This window comes from Leptopilina boulardi, unplaced genomic scaffold (assembly GCF_019393585.1).
Source record: "Leptopilina boulardi isolate dan_hultmark-lab unplaced genomic scaffold, ZJU_Lbou_2.1 LbouV2_122, whole genome shotgun sequence".
Classification (NCBI taxonomy): Eukaryota; Metazoa; Arthropoda; class Insecta; order Hymenoptera; family Figitidae; genus Leptopilina; species Leptopilina boulardi.
The window spans coordinates 3,252,791-3,264,356 of NW_026137666.1; positions in this window are offsets into that span (position 1 = coordinate 3,252,791).

The following is an 11,566-nucleotide window of genomic DNA, read 5'->3' on the forward strand; positions in this document are numbered from 1 at the left end:
AGATCGGTAACTCCCTTGTAACAATGTTATAAAATTCTGTTACAATGAGGTTATATAACAGTTTCATAACCAGCTTGTAACAAATGTTCTATAAAAATGTGTCCTCACTGTTATATAACATTTATTTTTAAAAATTTTTCGCGTATATTAAAATAGCTCGATACATGATTTCAAATAATAAATTTTCTTAATATTCAAACATCAGAGAACACTTTTGCACAATAAAATCAGAAGTGCCAGAACCTTAGGATTAAATCGAGTTTAAGCCAGCCGTGTAGTAAAGCGTGATGCCTAACGAAAGGCGCTAATGATGTACTATGTAATGTAATCATGCGCTATGTAAATAAAAAATGAAACAACAATATGTTTGAGAGAAAGTATGAAAGTATTTTGCTATATTTTCAAATCCTTCTGGATTTGAAAATGACAATGTCACTTAAATGTTAAAAATCCAATCACCTCTAACTTTTACCTCTTTTTAATGAGTTTATATTTTAAGGTTTTGTTAATTTCATAGAGAGAAAAAAATTTATCAAAGTATCAAGCCAATCCTAGAACTTTTTTGGTGGGTTTTGTTTTTTTCCAGAGAATGCCTCATAAGGACTTGAAAATTTTTTCACTTTATAAAACTTTACACTTCATATAAATATTTTACATAACGTCTGAGATAAAGAAGTTTGTAAAACCTGCAATGCTTGTAATAAAATGACCTATTTCTTACCCGCATTATATCTTCTATACCGGAAATAAATGTATGAAATGGAATCTTTTAACCATTGATAATACGAGAAAGCGTAAGTAAGATTACTATTCTGTACACTTTACATTTTAAAATTTGAAATAAATAATAAAGAGAAATAATTAATGTTCTAGATGCTTTGAGATATTATGCTCAAAACTAAATCATTATGAAATATATTTTTCTCTGACTAACTCATAACAGAATTATTTCAAAGAATGATTTTTGAGTTATTTCCAAGAATGCTCTTTACTTTCACTTCAACTACTTATATACATCCGTTTTTTAAATAGGACAAAAGATAGTTAGAAGTAATTGCCCGGAGAGCAGTTTCTGAGCAGTTAATTAAAAGAAAAATGTATTAATATGAGATAATTACGATGTTAATTATATTTTCTAATAATAAACTGTAAAATATAAATATTTTCATTTATTTAACAGTATATCTTTATTATTTAAATCTTGAACAAATTTTTAACGTCAAATTCCACAGTATATATATATATTTACATGCTATACTCGGTTAAGTCATATTTTGGTCGAAAATTAGTTTTTCGTATCAATGAATTCGTAAAAAAAATATTGCATCTGATAGTGTTATTAAAAAAATTTTATTTTAATTATTTATTGCAAAAAATGATTATTAAAAATTTTCGAAAACCCTGAAAATGAAAAAATACTACATAAAATCTCAGTTAAGTCGAGTTAGGAAGCCGAAAAATCGTAGAAGTCGTTGAATTCGAGCACAAGACAACAACTCACTCAATTTGACTTTAGGAGTTTTGTAATAAAAAATATGTTGAATCTCAGTCTTGGATTCGAAATAAACAGTGCCGGCCTTAATCCTTTCAGCGCCTCGTGCAAGAATTTTTACAGTGCCTTCTTACCCGGCAGTGTTTCTTATATTTTTTCTCAATGTTTATATTTAAACAAATTTTTAGATTATTATTTGTAAATGAAAAATACAATAATTGATAAAATAAAAAAAATTCTAGTATAATTATTCACAGGTAATATATATTTTTAGGCAAAATATTAATAGACAAAAATGGAGTATAAAAAGATCAATATAATTGTGAATCTATTTAACTTTGCAAAATTTCTGCATTTCGATCAGTATTAATATCAGTTGAAGTAGATGGCGAGTTCATATTTTTATCAATTTTTATATATTTTTCGAGGCTCATATATTTCGGTATCCGACAGATTTCCCAAAAACATTTTCCTCACAACCTTTTCTCCGACAAAATATATGCCCGACAACACTTTTTCCCGATTATATTTTCCTGACACCTTTTTTACCGAAAATAATTATATGGAGTTAAATTCCTGTAGTGTACTAAGTGAAAAAAAATTTGATTGGATCGGGCTGTAACTTGTACATAGTTTAGCCCTAAAGGTGAGTACTTTAACCACGAAGTAGTATTAGGTTTTTTCAAAAACTGTAGGACAGTGAGGGGGTTGAATTTTTTCGAAAAATTTAAACAGTGAATTTTTGAAGACTTGTAACTTTTAAATAGTTAATAAAAAATGCAATATTCGAACAAAATGACTCTATCCCCTCCCCTTAACTTCTAAATTTTTGGCTACGAACTAGAAAGGAAAGAAATCGTTTTTTTTCGAAAAAATTGCAAAAAATAACCCTGTCCCCCCCTTATCTTCTAAATTTTTGTATATGAAGAACTGCAATTTAATAAACATACGTATTTTCACGTGTAGATTACAGAACAAATATAGAGAGACCGATTAAATTTGATGGCTACGAGCTAGAAAGGAAAGAGATCGGTTTTTTGCGAAAAAATTGCACAAAATGACCCTGTTTAGTTATTTATATTTTATTTCTATATAAAAAGAGGTTATTATTGTCGGTGTACGGAACCCTCGAATTAGTGCGAGTGCAACTCGCACTTGTCCAATTTTTTTTATTAACATTAATTAATAAATATCTCGAAGGCAACGAAAAAGGACATTTCCATATTAGGCCAGTCATTAAAGACAAAAAGTGCCATTAAATGTAAACAGGCTGTTCTAAACGGATTTCGTTAGTTTAGGGGAATAGTAATGAAGGCCCCATAGTTTGCTCTTGATTTCCGGTTGCGGAAAATATTATAAATAAACATCAAAGTTGGCGAAAGGTGGTATTTTAATGCTCGTTGCTTTCCTCTACATTTTAGAGGAAAAAGTTGTGATTAAAAAAGAAAGGTATAAAATAATTTAAAAAAATAAATTTTTTTAAAAATAGAATGCTTTTATTATGGCGTCTTAAAAAATAATAAATAATAGAGAAAAATTGTAGAACTGTTTGAAAGATCATTAAAAGAAAAAAACGTGAAAGAATTTATGTTTGACAAAATTAGTTATATCATTCCAAATATTTTGTAAATTCAAATCCAATCGAAAAGATCATGACAAGTTCTGAGTATTTTTTGAGATTGATTTTTTTAGGTTCAAGAAAAATTAATTTGTATAAGCATTCAAAGTTAAAATTTCACAATGGATGGATTCTTTCAACATTGAATGCTTTTACAAATTAATTTTTCTTGAACATTAAAAAAATCAATTTCAAAAAATACTCAGAACTGTCATGATCTTTTTCATTGGATTTGAATTTAAAAAATATTTGAAATGATATAACTAATTTTGTCAAACATAAATTTTTTCACGTTTTTTCTTTTAATAAACTTTTAAACAGTTCTACAATTTTTCTCTATTATTTATTACTTTTTACGATGCCATGTTACATCCCGGTAACAATTTTCCCTAATTTTCCTTAAAATTATCATTAAAATAAGACATTTCATATAATTCTATGATAATTTTACTATATTTAAACTATATGTCTTATTTTAATGTATTTATTTATGTAGGGGAGACTGGGGCAAACCGGCCATGTTAACAGTTGTAAGGCTCTAGTAACTAAAGAAACTAATGAATAACCTTTTATAATAGCTTGTTGGAAAGTTCATCTAATTGCGCAACTTTTTCCTAGAGACACATGTACCTTAAAATGTATTGTTTAGCTGCTGCATCAATTTTAAAAGCAAACTGGCCACACCTCTGGGGCAAACCGGCCAGTTTTTTTTTTGATTGTTTAGAGAATTAATTGTAAGGAAAACGTCACTAAATATAAAAAATCAATAAACAATCTTCCCAATAATAAGATAGGATTAAATTTCAATTAAAGAAACATCTTATTTATTATAAAACAAATATTTTCAACTAATTGTTGTCGTTCACGAAGAAACGTCTGTTGGTGAACTTTGTAAAACTTCGTAAATCTCCGTAAAGTGGACAAAGATTCACGAAACCGTGCACGAAGTTTTCTAGCCCATAGGTAATCTTTGTGAATTTCTGTTGCAAGGGAAACAGACATAGGCCGGTTTACCCCACAGGCCCATTTTGACAATTAAGACCTGTATAAAAAAATGCTTAGTAAAATCATTAAATAATATATCGATAAATTTAACTGAGGCATGCACCTTTTAAACCTAAAAAACAATTTTAATTAATATTACACGATTTTCTCACAAATTGCTTATGAACAGATCCGTAAAAATTTCTAGCGACCCTTCAGTTTACTTTCGCCATAATTATTGTATTTTTGCCTGATAGCCAATAGGTGCAAGTTAATTTGACTTTTCACTTAGAACATAGTTCTTTCCTGTTAGCCAATAGGTGCAAGAGAAGCAAATTAACACTTAGGATAAATAATTTAATAGAAATAACTGTCGTATTTATAACTATAAATACTAAAGAAATCTTGCATTATCTCTTTTCTAAACTTATCAATTTAGTACATGTTGCTTCTCTTACACGTGGAATAAAATTCATTCCTGTCAAAGGTGCGAGTGACGAGAAATAACAATAAAGAATATTGTAATTCTTTAAATAGTTATAAAACAATATAAGTCGTTAAAGTTACACGAGTGCAATAAAACGAACTATTTCAAATCAAATCAAAACTCAAGTAAATAAAATTCATTTTATTTAAAACCCATGCCTAGTTCGGAACGTAACAGCTGATTTGGTGGCAGCGGTGGGATTGTTACTTTTGTTGCAAAAAGAATTTTATGATAATTCTCAACAATTCGGTAACTTTATTTAGCACAAATTTTAAAATTTTAAGGGTTCAAATTTATTCAAAATCAATTATATCACCCTTATAAACATATCATATTTCATTAAAAGTTTAATTATATACTTCACTATAAACATTTGTAAACGGTAAATTTAATTTCTCTAGCAGTTTTGTTCTTACGCCGTCCGGCGAATTACAGAATCTGTTATACTTTCATTTTACGCCGTCCGGCGAACTTGAGAATTAGGGTGTTTAAAACCGAATGTTTAATAAATTCATAAAATCATTCAAAATATTATTGAGTAAGATAATTTTACGCTGTCTGGCGAATCCTCCACAGCAGCCAATCTTTACTAAAAATTTCGTAAAGATTTCCTTGAAATCTTGGGGATATTTAATTGCAAACTTTAATGAAAATTGCATAAAGATTTAAATTTCCCACCAAAATAAATATTTGACGTAAAAGTTGACTAAAAATTTAAATGAAATTTTCAGGAAATGTTCGTCGCAAAAATTGAGTAAAAATTTAAATGAAATTTTCAGGAAATGTTGGACGGAAATATCTATAAAAAATACAAAAATAATATTTAAGAAGTATTAATATTACACAGGCACACAAAAAAAAGTTGTCTGTTTCTTGAACTAGACATGTATTTCCTATAGTATTTTGGGCCGCTGAAACCGAATCTGAGCTCAGAATTGCTCCATCACCCTCAGTTTTTTTTAAATCGACCAAAACCACTCTTAAACGGACAAATTCACACTTCGGAGATAAAAAATAAATCAACTTATTTTTTAAAAAAACCGAATTTTACATCTACGAAACTTTGCTCCACTAACTCAAAAACAAAGCCAGCATTGATCCAGCACCCCCTGAATTTTTTTTAAATCGAAAAACCACCCTTAAATAGTAAAATTCAAATTTAAGAAGTAAAAAAATATTATATTACCGGGTTTTTTTAAATACAGAACCTTACATGTATGTAGTTTTGCTCTACTAACTCAAAAAATAAAGCCAGCATTGATCCAGCACCCCCTGAATTTTTTTAATTGAAAAAACTACCCCTAATCTGAAGAATCAAATTCAGGAGATAAAACAATAAAATAACTGATTGAGTTAGTGGAGCAAAGTTTCGTAGATGTAAAATTCGGTTTTTTTAAAAAATAAGTTGATTTATTTTTTATCTCCGAAGTGTGAATTTGTCCGTTTAAGAGTGGTTTTGGTCGATTTAAAAAAAACTGAGGGTGATGGAGCAATTCTGAGCTCAGATTCGGTTTCAGCGGCCCAAAATACTATAGGAAATATATGTCTAGTTCAAGAAAGAGACAACTTTTTTTTTGTGTGCCTGTGTTATTATTATTATTATTATTAATAATAATAATATTAATAATAATAATAATAATAATAATAGATAGATAGATAGATCTTTATTATTATTATCAATAAAAAAAATTTACTATCTGGGAATAAAAATAAAATAAATAATATACAAACATTGTTGCTCTGATTTGATGCTTTGTTTCAAATTGAATCAAGCAATGTATGCTTGTTGAGCAAGAACTTTTGAAAACAAATTGTGGGGTGCTGGGGATTGAACCTACGTTCGCCGCGCGCTAGCTGAAGACCCTAACCACTTCACTACAGATATCTGGCTGAGAAAAAAAAATCTTCCACAGGCTCTACAACTTGCTGATAAAAAAATAATCTTACTTATCGACCTGAAAGGGCGGGCTCATTTAAAAATGTTTTCACGGAGATATTTGAATATTCTGAATATTCACATTGCAGGTGAATATAAAAATTAAAAGTGAATCGAAATAATACTGTAAAATCATGACTGAAGGTCATGTGAAAAGGTTATTATAAAATTAATTATTTTTTTAAATATTATCTATTATTTAAAAATTCACAAATTTGTGAAAATTAATTTTAAAATTTTTTATTTATTAATAAACAATTATATTAGTATTGTTAAAGACAAGAAAAAGCGTTTTAAAAATAATTAAGAAAATAATTTCAATATATTAAAACAAGAAATAAAAGTGAACACAAAAATTCTATTTTTTAAACATTAAAATCAAAATTATTATTCAAAAATTATTTATAATAATATTAATAATAATAATAATAATAATAATAGATAGATAGAGTTTATATTAATTGTTTAATTTACTTATCCTATTTCTAAGTAATATAATTTTTTTGTATGGATTTAAAATTTTTTTTATTTAAAATAGGTATTTGAAAAAATTAGATTTTAAAAAATATTTTAATTCAATTTTTTTCCAAATAATTAATTTTTAATTAATTTTAGTAAAATTTAAAAAAACGAATTTTTAAAGAATTGTAATTCAACATTTTGAAAATAATTAAATTTTACAAATTGTCACAAATAAATATATTACAAGCATTTTTTTCTGTCTATTTAGTCAATTTTATTTCGAATCGAAATATTAATTTTAAAAAAATTTTATTCCAACTTTAAAAACCATTTTGTAAAGGCCACAATCTTTTACAAAAAATAAAATTTTTAAAAATTAATTTTTCATTAATTAATACATTTTTAATTATAATAAATAATTTTTTAATAATAATTTTGATTTAAATGTTTAAAAAATAGAATTTTTGTGTTCACTTTTATTTCTTATTTTAATATATTGAAATTATTTTCTTAATTATTTTTAAAACGCTTTTTCTTGTCTTTAACAATACTAATATAATTGTTTATTAATAAATAAAAAATTTTAAAATTAATTTTCGCAAATTTGTGAATTTTTAATTAATAGATAATATTTAAAAAAATAATTAATTTTATAATAACCTTTTCACATGACCTTCAGTCATGATTTTACAGTATTATTTCGATTCACTTTTAATTTTTATATTCACCTGCAATGTGAATATTCAGATTATTCAAATATCTCCGTGAAAACCTTTTTAAATGAGCCCGCCTTTTTAGGTCGATAAGTAAGATTTTTTTTTTATCAGCAAGTTGTAGAGCCTGTGGAAGATTTTTTTTTTCTCAGCCAGATATCTGTAGTGTAGTGGTTAGGGTCTTCAGCTAGCGCGCGGCGAACGTAGGTTCAATCCCCAGCACCCCACAATTTGTTTTCAAAAGTTATTGCTCATCAAGCATGCAGTGCTTGATTCAATGTGAAACAAAGCATCAAATCAGAGCAACAATGTTTGTATATTATTTATTTTATTTTTATTCCCAGATAGTAAATTTTTTTTATTGATAATAATAATAAAGATTTATCTATCTATCTATCTATTTATCTATCTATCTATCTATTATTATTATTATTATTAATATTATTAATAATAATAATAATAATAATAATAATAATAATAATAATAATAATAATATTAATACTTCTTAAATATTATTTTTGTATTTTTTACAGATATTTCCGTCCAACATTTCCTGAAAATTTAATTTAAATTTTTAAGAAATGTTCCTCACAAAAATTGACTGAATATTTAAATTACATTTTCACTCAACTTTCCCTATAAATTTTTAATGAATATTTAATTTAAATGTTCAGTCAATTTTCGCGACGAACATTTCCTGAAAATTTGAATTAAATTTTTACTCAATTTTTGCGACGAACATTTCCTGAAAATTTCATTTAAATTTTTAGTCAACTTTTACGTCAAATATTTATTTTGGTGGGAAATTTAAATCTTTATGCAATTTTCATTAAAGTTTGCAATTAAATATCCCCAAGATTTCAAGGAAATCTTTACGAAATTTTTAGTAAAGATTGGCTGCTGTGGGGGTTGTTATTTTTTTTATTACCCCATAAAAATGGGAATCTTCCTTTTTCCTAAAATAAATAAAAAATAATAAATTAGACAAAATAAGTAATTATTTAAATGTAACAATAAAATGAAAGTAAAATAATAGATTAAACCTGTCAACTCGTCGAATAACTCGAATTATTTTAATAAATAAAATTTGTATACTCCCGTTCCAAAAATGATTTCATGTTATCACGAGGAATTGTCGACAATATCCAAATCCATGGTCGCTAATCTGTTACGAAGTCAGCAGGGGAAGTACTTCCTGCACTGCAAAAACAAGTGTCTCATTTTGAGACGTTTTGTCCCCATATTTGAAACACTTAAAATATCTAGTATCCACATATTTGAAACGGATATGTGTCTCATTGTGAGACGCTTACATGTCTTCAGCTGAGACGCGTGAAGTTTTTCCCTCTGGTTCTGTGATATTAGGAATTTTTGACGTTTACAGTTAAATATTTCTAAAGTGTACTTTTCGATATTTATTAAAAATGGAGAAATTAAAGTGTGAAATGTGTTTCTACAAGGGATTAACCCATTCTCTTCTTAGAAAACATGTTTTAAATTGTCACCGACACAATCCTTTATTTAAAATAACATGTGAATGTGGAGCAATATATCGAAATTACGAAACATATAAAAAACACATTTACAGAAATCACAAGGTTTCATTAAATAATGATCAAAAACAACAACCTCATTTTTCAACTGCTGACATTGATTATAATAGTGATAATGCTCAAGAATCACAGAAATATGTAGGTAAGTAAACATAACCTCACATGTCTCCAAAGTTTCGATCTTTCAAATTAACGATTATATTTTATTACTTCTTTTAATTCTTATATTGCTAAAATATATTATTTATAAAGTAAATAAATGTTCAATTAACGTTCTTTGTAAATTTTAATTTAGTAATCTAAAAAATATTCAAACAAAAAAAAGTTTCGTTCATTTGAGCTTTCACAATTTTAATTAATTAACCTCCTATTTTTTAGCCCACACAAATTGTTATAGTAAAAATGTAAAGAACTTATAAATACTTGTATTTCATAGCCCCTATGACTGAAGATTTGGATGAGATAGAATCGCTTATTAAAATGAAAATGAATGCCACACAGTTTCTTGTTAACATTCGTGAAAATGGAAAAACTTCTCAAGGAATGATTGAAAAAATTGTTAAGGAGACTGTAACATTGCACAATTCTTATTTTGATGAGTTACAGGTATGTGTAAATTATTTCAAACGTGTTTTTCTATATATTAATAAAATTTTAGTAATTATGTTTGCATTGAATATTTTTGTATATAATGTATAAAATGATATCTTGTTGTTATATTTTGTTACAGAAAGAAATTGAGACGCACGTTGACGTCGACTCTAATCTTGTTCATTTTGATGTAATACGACGATTGATAATGCAAAAGTCTCGAAATGTTTCAGAAGTTTTTCTGATTTTAATACTAAGTATAAAATGGATCAATTTTTGATTGATGAATTCAAAATGATACAGCCTGTGGAGACGAAAATGGGAAGCTCGTTACGATGGATTAATAAAAATTCTCGCTTAGATCTGATAGAAATAGTAGATAATGCGTATGTTGTACCCGTTTTGGATACATTAAAAAGTTTCTTGAGCAATGGCGAAATTCGAACCAACGTTGACAATTCAACTCAAAAAGACGATGGTATTTATCGCTCGATATTAGATGGAGAAGTTTACAAAGAAAATCCTTTTTTTCGAGAGAATCCTAACGCGCTAGCAATCATATTTTATTACGATGATTTAACCGTAACAAATCCACTTGGTGCAAATTGTAAAAAACATAATTTAAGTATGTTTTATTGGTCACTCGGAAATATTGATCCTCGGTTAAGATCGAATAAAAATTCAACTTATTTATACGCTATTGCGAAAACTCAATATTTAAAGAAATACGGAGTTCAAAAGTGTTTAGAACCTCTCGCAAAGGAAATGATTACTTTTCAAACAAAAGGATTGTCAATAGAAATTGGTAAGTCAACAAAAGTTTTTAAAGATTCAATGCTATTTTCCTCGGGTGACAATCCCGCATCAGCTTCATTGGGAGGCTTTAAAAAATCAGTTTCTGCTCACTGTTTATACCGTACTTGTATGGCAACACAAGATTCTTGGAAATTAAATTTTAATGAGGAAAAATTCACACTCAGAAATTTAGAGACTCACAACCAACAATTAAGCGCTATAAATGAAGAAAATATCACAAAAAAAGAAAAAAATAAACGTCAAGCTCAATTCGGCATCAATGAACGAAGTCCACTGATGGACATTAATAATTTTGACATAACAAAATGTTTACCACAGGATGGAATGCACGTTTTAATTGAAGGAGTGTGTATAGTGGAAACTCAATGTCTCCTTCACTATTACATTGTAGAAAAAGAGGTTTTCCGTGTAGATGACCTGAATGATAGTATTGAAAATTTTGATTTTGATTATTTCAGTGTTAATAAACCGGCTCCAATTTTGCTAGAACATCTCAATCGATACAAATCTTTGAAACAAAGTGCATCTCAAATGTTGGGTCTTGTTTTTGCTCTACCGTTTATGATTTTAAAGTTGTTAAAGGACGCTGACACTTTGGAACATATGTATTGCCATACAATTTTATTACAAATAGTGAGCACATGTTTTGCATATGAAATATCTTCTGAGACCTTATACTTATTAGAACGCATGATTGAGGTATTTATTTTACGATTCATTCCCCAGATAACAAACGTGTCTGGCACGTTACAGGCACAACGATCGGCGGACCGTGTTCCTGCTGTAACGCACCTTTTGTGCCACCTACTTTATGACAAGACCGACTGTGCCAGCATCGTGCTCGCAATGTTCCTGACATATTATCCGGATCTTTTGTCCAGGATATATCTGCCAATAGGCTTGTTTAAATTTCT